Source organism: Tenrec ecaudatus, chromosome 4 (genome assembly GCF_050624435.1).
Source record: "Tenrec ecaudatus isolate mTenEca1 chromosome 4, mTenEca1.hap1, whole genome shotgun sequence".
NCBI classification, from domain to species: Eukaryota; Metazoa; Chordata; class Mammalia; order Afrosoricida; family Tenrecidae; genus Tenrec; species Tenrec ecaudatus.
In genome coordinates, this window is record NC_134533.1 from 61,819,036 (window position 1) to 61,831,979 (window position 12,944).

The following is a 12,944-nucleotide window of genomic DNA, read 5'->3' on the forward strand; positions in this document are numbered from 1 at the left end:
TCCAGGAATCACCTTGTCTGAGAGACAGAGACAGATAAGAGGGTAGAGGGCAGAAGGCAGAAGGTAGAGGGTAGAGTTATACCACCCCTTCCTGGCTGGGAGCTCGAATTTCTGAGCATGCCCCATGGACGCCAGGTTCGCTGTTCTAACTACCTAGCAGTTCTGCCTGCCCCCTGCACATCCCCCACTGTATCCTAGCCCGCCTTTCATATCTAGCCGTCCTTGAAGTTCATTTCTCAGCATCGTCTTCTTTTTCTCCTCCAGCTGACATTGCCATAGGCTACCCAGCTCTCCCTTCCCCACTCCCATACCCCCATAAGGCAATAGTGATTTAGGGAGGAAATGGACTTGCTTTCAAAAGCAGAAGGAGGAAGTTTTAGGGCTAGTAAAAAAAATTTTTTTTTAAATCTAGAAGACCTACCACATTCTCTGTTGCCCGTGGAGCAGCAGGTAAGATCGGACCTAGTCCAGCTGTCTTCCATGTAAGTCATCGCGGTGTGGCGGAGAACTAGGGCCCCGTCTTCAGAAACTTGCTTAAACCCAAAACAGCTGCCATCAAGTCGATGCTGACGGTGTTGGACAGAGTAGGACCTGCTCCCTTGGCCTCCGAGGGCTGTCGCTCTCTATGGAAGCAGGAAGCCCCCTTTCTCCTGAGGAGCGGCCTGAGCTGGTGGTTTCGCAAGCCCAACTTGAGCCCCACTAAACCACCGCAACTCCTGCAAACTCGCTTAGGCAGTCTCACCTGTGAAACCAGCCGATGAGAACAGCCCCCCTGGAGAGACCCCATCTCGGTTTCTGACAGTCTCAGGCTCTTAGGCCTCTCGACTCTTTGGGGTTGACTAGTGGTCGTTCGATGGTCTTGTGCTTGGGGAAATCCTGGGGGACCAGGTGACTGGATGGCTCCTGGGCGGTGGGGGGGTCCACAGAGTCAAGCGCCATCCTCTTGCCAAGTTGCCCTTGAATAGACTTCTGTCCTCAGCTTCTGTGAGCTCTTTCTTTGGAAGAACTGTGCCAGGACTTCACCGATAGGTGTGTTCTGCCTGGATGGTGGGTGGCAGCCACCGTTCATTACCTTGCCGACTGACTGACTGCTAGTGTCTGGTTGGATTTGAAGAGATCACTGCCTCCATGGCAGCCTCTGGAGGCCCACAGCCTTGTGAGAATTAAGGCCTGTCTCTTCTGGGCCCTTTGTTCTTCATACTTGGGCCCTCACCCAACCCCTCCCCCCCCGAATCATTGACAGCTAGTTCCTTGAAGTACATGCATCCTTGTTACTCCAGATGCTGAGGGAACAAAGTACTTTCTGGGGGGGTGGGGAGGGGGGATTTTGTTTTTCTTGTCCAGGCTGAGTGGTGTTCAAGTGTATTCCTGACATCTCTGGGAGTGGGTGCTCCGGAATTTCCCCAAATTTTCTCTTCTCGGACTTCCACACAGCTTCTTCCTGTTTCTTCCTTCAGGATCTTAAACTATTCTACCCGCCTCCTCCACCCCCCCACTGTATGCCCACATGATCCCACTCGTGTTTTCTTACCTCCTCAGCATTGTTTCCCTCCAGCTATGAAGAGATTCCTCTACATTGGCTGAAGAGTGAATAAACTTTTATAAGTACCTTTGTTTTGCATTAAGAAAAAAAAAACCCAAACAACCTCTGGCCCGCATAAAGAAATAGATACACCCAATGCACATATATTTAAGGGAAGAATTAATTATCGCCTGCATTCGGCATTTTTGTAGGATCCTAATCTTGGGTCACTGGGCATTGTTGACTCGATGCCCCCGAGAGAGTCTTGGAGGAGATAACTGAGGCATTTTCCTCTGTAGAAAGTCGAGGTCCATGCAAGGTGGACCAGGGCAACCTTCTATGTTTCCAGGACAGAGGTTCTCAACCTGTGGGTCGTGACCAGTTTGGGGGTCGAACGACCCTTTCACAGGAATTGCCCGATTGATCACAGTAGCAAAATGACAGTGATGAAGTAGTAACAAAAATAATGTTCTGGTTGGGGGTCACCAGCACATGAGGAGCTGTGTGAAAGGGTGGTGGCCTGAGGATGGTTGAGAAGCACTGTTCTAGGATACGAGGGACCACAAGTTGTCTCTTCTGGACCTTCTTAGCATCCATAGCTTCCCCAGGAGGGGGATCCGCCGGCATGTCCATCTGCCTGAAGCAGCTACAGCTTGTCACGCTGCTGTTACCGTAGTGAGCCCAAGCCCGTGCTCACAAACGCCTATCCAGACCTCAGCTTAGTATAGACGTTTCCAGGTTTAGAGGAACTTTCTCTCCAAGTTAAAAACACCACTGGGTCATGCTGTTCGTGACTCACCATGCTGCGGGGGAGATGGTGGTGGGGAGGCATGGTTTGAATTCCTGAGCTGCACTATGGCCTGACTAAAGCTTTGAGGGTCAAAACCCCAAATGGAGAGCAGCCAGAGAGGCACAGGGCAGAGTAGGTTGGACGCAGCTGTCTCTTCGCCCCGTGGCATGTGTTTCATCTTGTCATGACTGTCCCTCAACAAACTCCACAGGAACAAAGGTGCTAACTTGCTTCTCTGTTTCTGAACCCCAGAAACCAAACCCGGTATTAGTGAGTCTCGTGAGTGTGACCCTGGGCCAGGCTGTATGGGTCGTGGTAGAACTGGCCTCTGCAGGGTTTCAGTCACGGACGCTGCAGAAGTTGATTGCCAGTCCTTTCTTCTGAAGTGCCCTGGACGGACTGGAGCCTCCAGCCTTTCTTTCGGGGAGGGGGCCCTAGCAGCTGAGCATGTTGGCCCCCCAGGGAGTCCTCTTCCTCTGCAGGACTTAAAGCCACTGCAAGACATTTGATTCCCAGTGTGTCGACTTTCGGTTTTATCTGGTTGCATCAGTGTATTTGTCATGAAAAATTTTTTAAAAAGTCATTTTAATTGGGGGGTCTTACAGGTCACGTTTGCACATATACTTTGCCATCATCATTTCCCAAGCATTTTCTCTCTACTTGGTATCAGCTCCTCTTTTTTTGCCTCCCTCCCTTTCCCACCTTTGTGACCCTTTGATAAAATATACATTACTATTATTATCTCATGAAGTGTTATCTAACACTCCCTTTACGCTTTGTTCTGAAGACATGGTAACACTTTTGGTCTAACCAGAAAGAAGTGTAATGTAAGACCTAAAGCTTATTGAACTCACTCGCAGCACTGAGTGAAACCTGACTCATAGTGACCGTGTAAGACAGGGAAGACCCCCTGACCCCCTGCCCTGTGGGTTTCTGAGACTGTCACTGACTTTGTGGTACTAGAAAAGCCTCGGCTTTCCCCTCAGAGTGGCTGCTAGGTTCAAACTGCTGACCTTGTGTTAACAGCCCAATCTGTAATCAGTCTACCAGGGCTCCTTATTTGATCTTGTCTCTGGATTTCAGTTAAGGAAGTTTACAACCACATTGACTTGATGGCCCACAGTTGACTCATATTGAGTTTATCCTTAGGTCACTTTCTTTTTTTTTTTTTCTTTATTTATTTTTTAATTTTAACAATTTATTGGGGCTCATACAATTCTTTTCACAGTTCATATATATACATACATCAATTGTATAAAGCACATCTGTACAGGTCACTTTCAATTACACCATCTTCATCCGGTTGTCATGCATTTTCCCCTGTAAGTTTCAGTAGCAAATGATATATTTTCTCCTTGTTTCATCTTGTTATCTTTATTATTATTTATTTTAAATATATTATTAATTGGGACTTGATACATAAATTATTCCAGAGTTCAATCACGTCAAGCAGAATTGGACAGTTGCTTCCACCACCATCAGTTTCCAAACATTCTTTTTCTTCCTGGACTCCTTGACATCGCCCCCCCTTTTTAATCATCATTGTCTCTTTTACCCCCCACCCACACATCTTATCTTCAATCTATGGTTCCCGTTGATGGAGGGCTGCCCTTTTCCTGATTCTCTCTAGTACTTTATTATCAAATTAGTTTGTCATCTGCATGCTTGATCGGCACAACTTATCCAAGTGATTGATAAGCAGGGTGACCTTGATGGGATCCAGGACAGACAGGAAGTGTCTAAGCTTCCGGAGCTCCAGAGTTGTTGTATGTGGTTTGATGTAGATCCTTTTTTGCGGCGCGGTTTGGGCCCAGCAGCCCCAAAATAACCAACCTTCCTGTGTTGCTCATTTTTTTGATCCACAAGATCAAGTGAGGTTTTTTCTGAAGTCCAGATAAATGTGTGTCTGGCATTCTTTGCTGTGTATGCGTGTGTATGTGCTGTGGGTTGGATTGAGTCCCCTAGACAAGTATCTTCTTGTCCACCCAGTACTTATAAACGTGGCTTTATTTGGAAAGGAGGCCTTTGCAGATGTTTTCGAGCTGACATGAAGCCCCGCTGCATCACGTGAGCCCTCATCCGATGACGGGTGTCCTCATTAGGAAAGGGAAATGCAGGTGTGCAGAGACACGGGGAGGGGCTCCAGAAGAAGGTGCGAGCAGAGACTGGAGTGATGATGTCCAGAATCCAAGAAATACCCAGGATTGCCTGTACAACCGGAAACGGGTCCTCTGCGTCATGCCCCATCTCCCTCCTCCTGAAACTTCCTGCAGGTCCGGTGAGGAGCTTGGCAGCCCTTGCAGTCTTGAGACGGTCCGTCTGAAAGGGTGGACGTGCTGCCTGCATGGTGCAGTCTTTCCCGTTCCCCAGCCTGTGTTTATGTAGCCCAGGTCTTAAAACTCTCAGACTTAACAGAGGAAGATGGTCAGCAGGACTGTGGATTTAAGGGATTTAGGAAATTAGCCCCTAGATGAAGATTGGGACAGATTAACCAAAGGACTGAGAGTGCCCTGTGCCGTGGGAGTCTGGCCTTGGGCTTCATTCTGAGGGCTGAGAGCTGAATAGCCTGTGAACCAGCACTGGACAGCTGGCAGCATCAAGTTGTTCAGTAGCTGCTCCGCCCCTGTGTTACATGGCGTCCTGGAGACGGGCTATTGGCAGAAACCATAGGGCGGAGGGGCGGGAGGCAGGCGGGATGAGGGCTTGGGAGAATTTCCTAGAATAAAATTCCAGAACTTGAATACATAGAATGGGAATTTCTCTGTTTTTTCCCCCCCTAGGAAGACGGTGCAAGCAAAATGTGGCTAGCAGTGGCCAACACACTGGAAGTCCTGCCAGATGTGCAGAGAGCCGGCTGCTGTGTTGGTTCACAAGCCCTAGTCGAGCCCGTGAGCGCCTGTGCTTGACCACTGTGCTTGGCGTGCTGTAGGCAGATGGGCTTGTAAGAGAATGTGGGTGGTGTGCAGCGCCAGTTCTTCTGCTTCAGGACGGCTGCTTTGTCTCAGGCTGATGGGTAGGATGTGCATCCCTGGCGGTAGGGCTTCTTCCAGGCACTTCCCAGATCATGTCCTAATTTCCTCATCCTGGATTTGCCGCCTTTCTTGGTTGGGCAGGAAGCCTGAATCTCCCCCCAGAGGCAAGGCAGCCTTGAGTTGGTGATAGATAGTGTTTTGTTGTGACCCTAAGCAGATGACTCCAGAGCCCTAGGCCCGGGGCTGTGCTGAAAGGGTGGGTCTCAAAGGACTCTGAAAAGTCAGAATTCCTCCTGTGGGTGGAACCCCTTCAGAGCAGCGGGACAATAGAGAGAAGCCCTGGAGCACCGCAGTTGGAAAAGGGCTCCTGGCGAACAATTCGGGGAACCTCCTCCTCCTACAGAGGAAAGAGTAGAAGACCTGAAGGGGGGACTCGGAATTGCTCAAGGTCGCACAGCCAGAGAGCTGGGAGCCAGGCCGAGACTCCAGTCTGTTGATTTTTCTATTTCTAGACTTCCGATTTGTCCCTTCTTAGCAAGCGATGCGCCTGGATGACTGTATTGGTGAAGAATATTGAATATCTCATTATTTGGACGTGTTAGCAGGAGGGTCCAGCCCCCGGAGGAAGGACATCGTGCCTGGTAAAGCAGAAGTCAGTGAAAAACAGGAAGACCTGCGACAAGACGGATTGACGAGGTAGCCGCAACAATGGGCAGAAACATAGCGATGAGGGTGCGGGAGGCGCAGGACCAGGCAGTGTTTTGTGGTACATAATGCCACTGTGCGTTAGAATTGACTGCGTGGCCCCTACCAGTTCCACTGCGTCGCCACTCACCGGTTAAAAAGGAAAATTGTGAAGCCTTCAAGGTCTCCTTTGTAAGCCTGCTGGCTCCTGGGCGCTTAATGCAGGAGAACTGAGGAAAGCACCTGCCTCATCCCTGGGACTTGGGCAGAAGTGGATGTCTTCAGTGGAGGTCCTGCTGACTCCTAATCTTGGCACTGGGAACTAGGCTTCCCAGAGGCACCTAAAGCTATTCTACATCTCAGTCATTCTAGGATCTAGTAAGCTTAAAATGCTGCCTCCCTTTCTTTGAATTCCTTTGGTCTCAAAATAAGGAATGACCTTGAAAGATTTACTCCGATGCAGGTGCAGACTTTTGAGTGTCAAGAAAATATCATAACTCCTCTTGTGACCTACGTATATACGCGTGTAGAAGCAGAGTTTTTCAGCACAAAAAATGTGCTGAAAAACTGGGGTTTGGCTTATACACGGGTCAGTGGTACCCCAGCGAGGTGTAACATCTCACTGCCTCCCCCGCCCCCACCCGAGTTAACGGACGAGAACCCAGTTATCTCGCAGGGTGATTGCCGTTTCTCCGTTTCTCCGCTGTTCATTCAAAGCCCCACTGACACTGCAGGGCTTTGAATGTTTATTTACTCACATTTAACCAATCAGAGCCGTCCTATGACGTGTATCTTTGAATAAGCCTTTTAAAGACTGTATGCGAAGGATGTGGCATGAATGGATGTCATCTGGTCAAGCCCGACTAACAAAAGGAGGAAATCTCATGAAGCCTGACATAGAGTTAATAGCAAAGTGGGTTCGAGATGCATGGGAAGACATTCCAGAAGACATGGTGTGACGTGCCTTCCAGAAATGTAGTATTAGTAATGCTATGGATGGCAGTGAAGACTGCGCTCTGTATGAAAATGACAGCAGTGATGGTGATGATGGCGATCTCAGTGAGGACAGCGTCTATGATGACCTCACACCAGCTGAAGTTCTGCATTGGGATACGGAAGATGATGAGGAACCCAGTTTTGAAGGATTTTAACTCTTTCTATTTTAGCTTGGTTGCTGATTGAGCTCAGGGAATAGTATTCTTAAGGTATCATGTTGATACCTTATTGTTTTTGTTGACCCTACTTTCCATTTACTGTGCTGGTTCACTAATGTTAAATGACTTGTCCTTTTATTTATGTTTTTATTTAAAATAAATATTTAAAAACATTACCCCACTGATGTCTCAATTTTTAGTAATTTTATTTTCATTTGTTTTGATTATTGAAACTCACCAATGGCTTCTGCATTTCCCACCCAAGGCTTATACTTGAATCAATCAGTTTTTCTGGTTTCCCAGGTAATAATTAGGTACCTCAGCTTATACTCAGGTCAGCTTATATTCAAGTATATACGGTAATCTATATTCTGTGATATAGAGGTATATGTATAGGTATATATGCATACATAACTCGTGTGTGTATGTATATGTGTATATTTACTTATAGGGATATTTCCCCCCTCTTGATTCAATAGAAATCCACTTGCAAGGTATATCTACACACGTGTCCTCACCTATAAAAAGAGAGAACTCTTTTTACTTTTTTGCTTTGCTTTTGGAAGAGTCTTTTCAATAATTCATTTTTCACACACTTTGTGGGTCATTGCTCTGGATGACATATACAAGAGGATAGACTTTGGAGGGCCTGCATCTACCGGGCAGCAAGAGGCACAAGTAACAGATACAGTGGGGTAGATACCCCAGAAAAGGCACCTTGAAGCTGCTGTGGGCATTCGGAAAAGATGAGTCGATTCTGCCAGGAAGTGATAACTGAATTGAGCCTTGAAGTCTGGAAGATTTTACTCAGGAGAGGAGGGGAGAGGGGAGGAGAGGGGAGGGAAGGGGGGAGGGGAGGCAAAGAGGGAAGGCGAGAGGAGAGCTCTTCAAATGAAGGTAAGAGCATAGACAGATCACTGCATGGAGTTGGTGCTGACTCTTGATGACTGTTGGACAGGGCAGAACTGCCCCTGGGTTTCTAAGACGGTGGCTCTTCGTGGCAGCAGAGAGCCCATGTTAACTCCTAGGAGCAACTGTTGGTTTCGAACTGCTGACCTTGCGATTAGCAGCCACCACTCCACCAGGGCTCCTCTCGCATAGACAATAGCAGGCAGTTTTCAGAGAACCCCTGCGATGGCTGTGTTTATAATGGGCTGGTGGCGGCAAGGAGGCCAGAAAGGACTTGAGATTTCGGTGATCTTGTGATGGGCTGAGCTGAGTCACACCGCCTTTGTTCTGACGGAGAACAGCTCTCTCTCCCAGACAGTGGCTTTCAGATTTTTATTCTTTCTCGTTTTAAACAATGGAACCCTTTCTCAAACAACAGTTTAAACCAATTTCCAAATTCCGGAATCTACATTTTATTGTTTTGAGTTTTTTTAAAGCAAAGATGCATATATTTCAGGGTAGTTTTTATTTATTTTATTTTATTTTTAGAAGCACAGTGACCTGCACAGTAGAGGTGAGAGTATGACTTTTTGTCCCTGAGTGGAAGTGACCCAGGAAGACCTTCTTATCCCGTGGGAGTTGAGCCATTCCTGCTGCCCGGTCGGGTTGGCCGTGCCATTGTGGTGGTGGAATGGCTGTGTGGGAGCACTGGTAATGGGAGGGGCTGTAGCCCCCGGATGGGCATCCGCAGGAGAGCGAGTGGCAAAGTTCTGGGAAATCAACCACAGGGTGACTTTACAGGAACTTTTGGTTGATCCCACAAACAAGGCACATGAGGAAAAGAGACGTCGTTGTAGTTCTTAGTCTGCAAAGATAACAACGAATGACATGAAGTGGCAGCTCTAAATCCCCTCTTCTTGTAGCACAGGAAGACCTTTTTTCTCTGTATTCATTGAGCAAATATTGATTGAGTGTACCGGCTGTGAGCTGGGCCTTACATACCAAGTGCAGGAATACAGTGGTTAGGGAGACACTCCAGGTTCTTAGTTGTAAGGGACTCCAGGAGGGAGACTGACACTAAGCAGATCATTGCACGTACACACACACACATCAGGGTGAGTGCTGAGTGTTTGGTACAAGGACCCCATTTAGATTAGAGGATCAGAAAGGCCTTTGGGAGGAGGTGATCATCAAGCTGAAGCAAGATGAGAGGCCATCTTTTGGGAACTGATCAGGAGAAGGCAGGAAATGGGCTGAGAGGAAGCTGGAGGGCCTGGAGGAACTTGGGTTTTATCCGAAGTACGGTGGGTTAAACAGGAAGTGACGTGGTCCGGTGTAGAAGGCTGGATTTGTGGGGGCAAGGGTGGACACTGACAGTGAACCCTTTGGAGACTTGTACAGTAATTAAGATGAGAGATTGAACGGAAGTGTAGAAGAGTGGACAGAGAAGGATATGTTTCAGAAGTAGGATTATCTGAAGTTGGTGAACGGACTGGATGTGTGGAGAGAGCGGAGAGGTGGTGAGACTCAGAACCCGCATGCATGACCAGGACTGGCTTCTGCTGCTTTCAGCTCCTCCCAGTTAAAGGAGCTCAAAGGGCAGACTGGTTGTCCAGTTAGTGGGACCCCTTGGCTTTGCGCCAGCGGCTGGCCGGAGGAGCCGCTGTAACTGCGGGGCACCACTAGGGGGGGAGCATGGCCTGCACTGTGTCTGCTCTCGAGGCTTTCTGGGGCTTGGGCTACTTTCGAGGTTAACAGCCTCCATCAGTACTCCCTCTCCTCCCCATCGCTTCGCAGGATACTCACCGCCTGCCTTCAGATTTGCGCTCGAGTTAATGGTAGCTGGTTGCTTTCCTGTAGAAGTGAGCGGGCTCCACCATTCTCTGCGCCGAGGCTGGGCAGGTGGAAGGTGCATCTTGAGGGTCGGAGAAACACTGAGGGAAACGTGGAATTTGGTGGTCGGGAAGCGTCAGGGGAGAAGCTTGGAGATTTGGTTTTGCACTTGCCCTTCCATCCTGTCTTCCTCTGTCAACCTGGGACACTCGAATCCCCAGGGAGGGATTCCCGAACTTGGGCCAATATGAGCGCGTGCGTGTGTGCATGTGATTGGGCATGTCCCCTTTGAAGCCCCGATGGCAGCACTAAAGCAGCAGCAGCCAGACATGTGCAAAGGAGCTGCGCTGGGCAAGTACTGAGCCCTCCATGCGAGTCGGTGCCCCCATCGTGGCTGAGGACTAGCTGCCCAGGCGTTTTTTCCTTCCTCTGGCGGTGCTTGAAGCGCCCTTGAGAAAAATGAACCAAGGTGTTCTTAGCTCAGTGCCTGACCTCGGAGAGTTCTTTCACCGGCATTCTCTCTTCCTATGCTCCCCTCAGCCTCCTGTGTTGTTCAAGGATAAGATTTATCCCAGTGCAAACTGGGAGGTTAAGTGACTTGCCCAAGGCCACATGCCTCCAGGGAGGAGTGAGAAGCTGTCAAGGTCAACTGCACCCTGTTCTGCCTGGGGCACTCTGCTGAAAGGTCTGGAAGAGAGAGCCTGGGAGGCTTCCATGCGATTTCTAGACCTGTGACTTTCCAGTTCTGTGAACTGAAGCAAATGGCTCGACCTCCCTCTGAGCGGGTTTAAATGTGTCAGGTTAAGTGTGAAAATGTCAGTCTAGAGAGAGCCAGTCAGCATGCAGTGTAGCAGCGATTAAACATACAACTTTCCTCTAGTTCCTAAATGCTTCCTCCCCACCCCCACTATCACGATCCCAATTCTACCTTGCACATCTGGCTAGACCAGAGGATGGACACTGGTACAGATAGCAGCTGGAAACACAGGGAATCCGGGACAGATGACCCCCTCAGGACCAGTGGTGAGAGTGGCAATACCTGGAGGATGGAGGGAAGGTGGGGTAGAAAGGGGGAACTGATTACAAGGATCTACATATAACCCCCTCCCTGGGGGGACGGACAACAGAAAAGTGGGGGAAGGGAGACGTCAGACAGTGTAAGACATGACAAAATGCTAATTTATAAATTAAGGGTTTGTGAGGGAGGAGGGTGGGGAGGGAAAGGGAGAAAAGGAGCTGATATCAAGGGCTAAAGTAGAAAGCAAATATTTTGATAATGATAAGGGCAACAAATGTACAAATGTGCTTGACACGGTGGATGTATGTATGGATTGTGATAAGAGTTGTATGAGGCCCTAATAAAATTATTATTTAAAAAAAAAGAAAATGTCAGTCTAAACTTCAGGTCGATTGTGCTGAGCAAACAAGCCCAGATTTATCCTACTACATTGAAAGTGTGCAGTAATATGTAGCGACTGGGAAGGGTTTTCTCCCTGCTTCATTATGTTCTAGATCTCACGGAGTCTACCAGAGTTCAGGCCGAGAGAACCTGCCGGTCTGGGCTGCGTGACCTTCCTCTGGGAGTCCCAGGTTGTATCTTAAAACTTGCTGTCACACAGCTGTGTGCTTTCCAAGGGCAGATGCAAGTGCGCTGTAGGGGAACGTTCTGGACTGGCTTCAGGGGTCACTCACAGGCCCCTCTCCTCTTTGTCCTCTGCCTGCCCAACTAGCTATATAAACTGTGGACCCCACAGCTGATCTCCCAGTTTTCCCATCCGTAAAATGGCAGTAGTGAAGCATCCAGTGTGTTCCGAGATGACGAGGAGCCGGCGAGTAACGCATGTTAAAAGAATGTTACAGAATAGACGTGTACAGCTCATTTACCCATGGTGTGTCAGGGGGAATGCTCTAAGATTGATGTGCTGCTGAATGGACAATTGCCGTTGATATGATTGGACTATCGTATGATATGTCAATTATGTGCCAACAAAGCTGTTGGGGGAAAACCTAGAAGTGTTACTTGTCGTCAGATACCACGAAGGCAATTCCTGGTACACACAGCTCTCTAGTGGACGACAGAAATACTTGTTCCTCTCTGACCATTATTGTGTTTGAGCCCCTTGTTGCCGCCACTGTGTCAGTCCGTCTCCTGGAGGGTCCTCTCTGCTGCGTCACCTGCGGGCACTAAACTCAGAGGGCCTACCTGTTGGTCCCAGGCTGTGTAGTGGCCCTTGGAGAGCAGGGTGACAGCAGCTCACAGCTGCAGGCACTGAGTGGGGTTGTGTCTGTCGCCTACACTATGACTCTGAACTTGCCCAAGACTCTATTTGTCCTGACCTAGTCTTTTTTTTTCTCTTTTGGTTCCAGGAAGATGAGAGAGTGCCTGGGCACCAGCCCTAGTGCCATGAGCCCCTGCACTGGTTAGAGCGGGAAGGTAAGCAGGGAGACCAGTCCAGGCGAGCTCCTGGGGTGTGAGTGAGCGTCCCCACCCCGGAAAACCCCAAATGCACAAACAAGTCGAGGCACTGCCTCTGAGTCCCTCTTGCCCCCTTCCCACCCTCCTTCCCCCTCCTTCCCCCTAGCTCCAGGACCCAGAGGAAGGGCTTGCTTCCCTCCAAGCACTCCAGCTAGCTTACCCCCCCCACCCCCAATTCTTCCAAGTTATAAAACAAGGAGACACTAAAACAAGTCTGCTCACTGTCTTCTCCCTTCTTCCTCTGAGCTGTTCCAGCAAGTTCCAGGAGCGGCCCGGAGCCCCTATTTGAGTGGAAGGGAGGTAGGAGGCGTGGAATGCGGGCAAAAACTGCTGATCGAAAGGCAGTGCTGTGTTTCATGGAAGCCTCCCAGAACTGAGTGAGAGGAGAGAGAGAGAGAGAGAGAGAGAGAGAGAGAGAGAGAGAGAGAGAGAGAGAGAGAGAGAGATTGATTGTTGGGAGGAGGAAGTTGGGGTAACAGGGGAGACAGAGGGAGATGGCTGGGGGGGAGGGGGGCGGGGGGGCGGGAGTGAGAGAGCCAGCCCAGCCTGAGAGAGCCTGGAAGAGAGCCCTGAGGAGAGCTTGGGAGGCTGGCCACGGAGAGCTGGGTCTCCATGACAACTGGCC

The 12,944-nt window shown here is 49.3% G+C and overlaps 1 protein-coding gene and 1 long non-coding RNA gene across 9 annotated transcripts in view; one reads left to right on the forward strand and one right to left on the reverse strand.

Moving 5' to 3' along the window:
- Positions 1-12,944, forward strand: part of DENND2B (DENN domain containing 2B) — a 169,480-nt gene that overhangs the window by 40,198 nt on the left and 116,338 nt on the right. For 7 of the 8 annotated variants that reach the window (XM_075546108.1, XM_075546115.1, XM_075546110.1 and 4 more), the window contains one exon: positions 12,211-12,277. The exons of the other annotated variant lie outside the window; for it this stretch is intronic. The gene's annotated coding sequence lies outside the window, so the exon portion shown is untranslated. The remainder of the gene's footprint in view (positions 1-12,210; positions 12,278-12,944) is intronic. 8 annotated transcript variants of the gene reach the window in all.
- On the reverse strand, positions 8,483-12,819 carry LOC142444828 (uncharacterized). Its single transcript, XR_012783934.1, has 4 exons — positions 12,542-12,819; positions 10,772-10,882; positions 9,817-9,944; positions 8,483-8,875 (listed from the first exon to the last, which is right to left on the reverse strand). It is a non-coding gene; the product is annotated as an uncharacterized LOC142444828 (long non-coding RNA).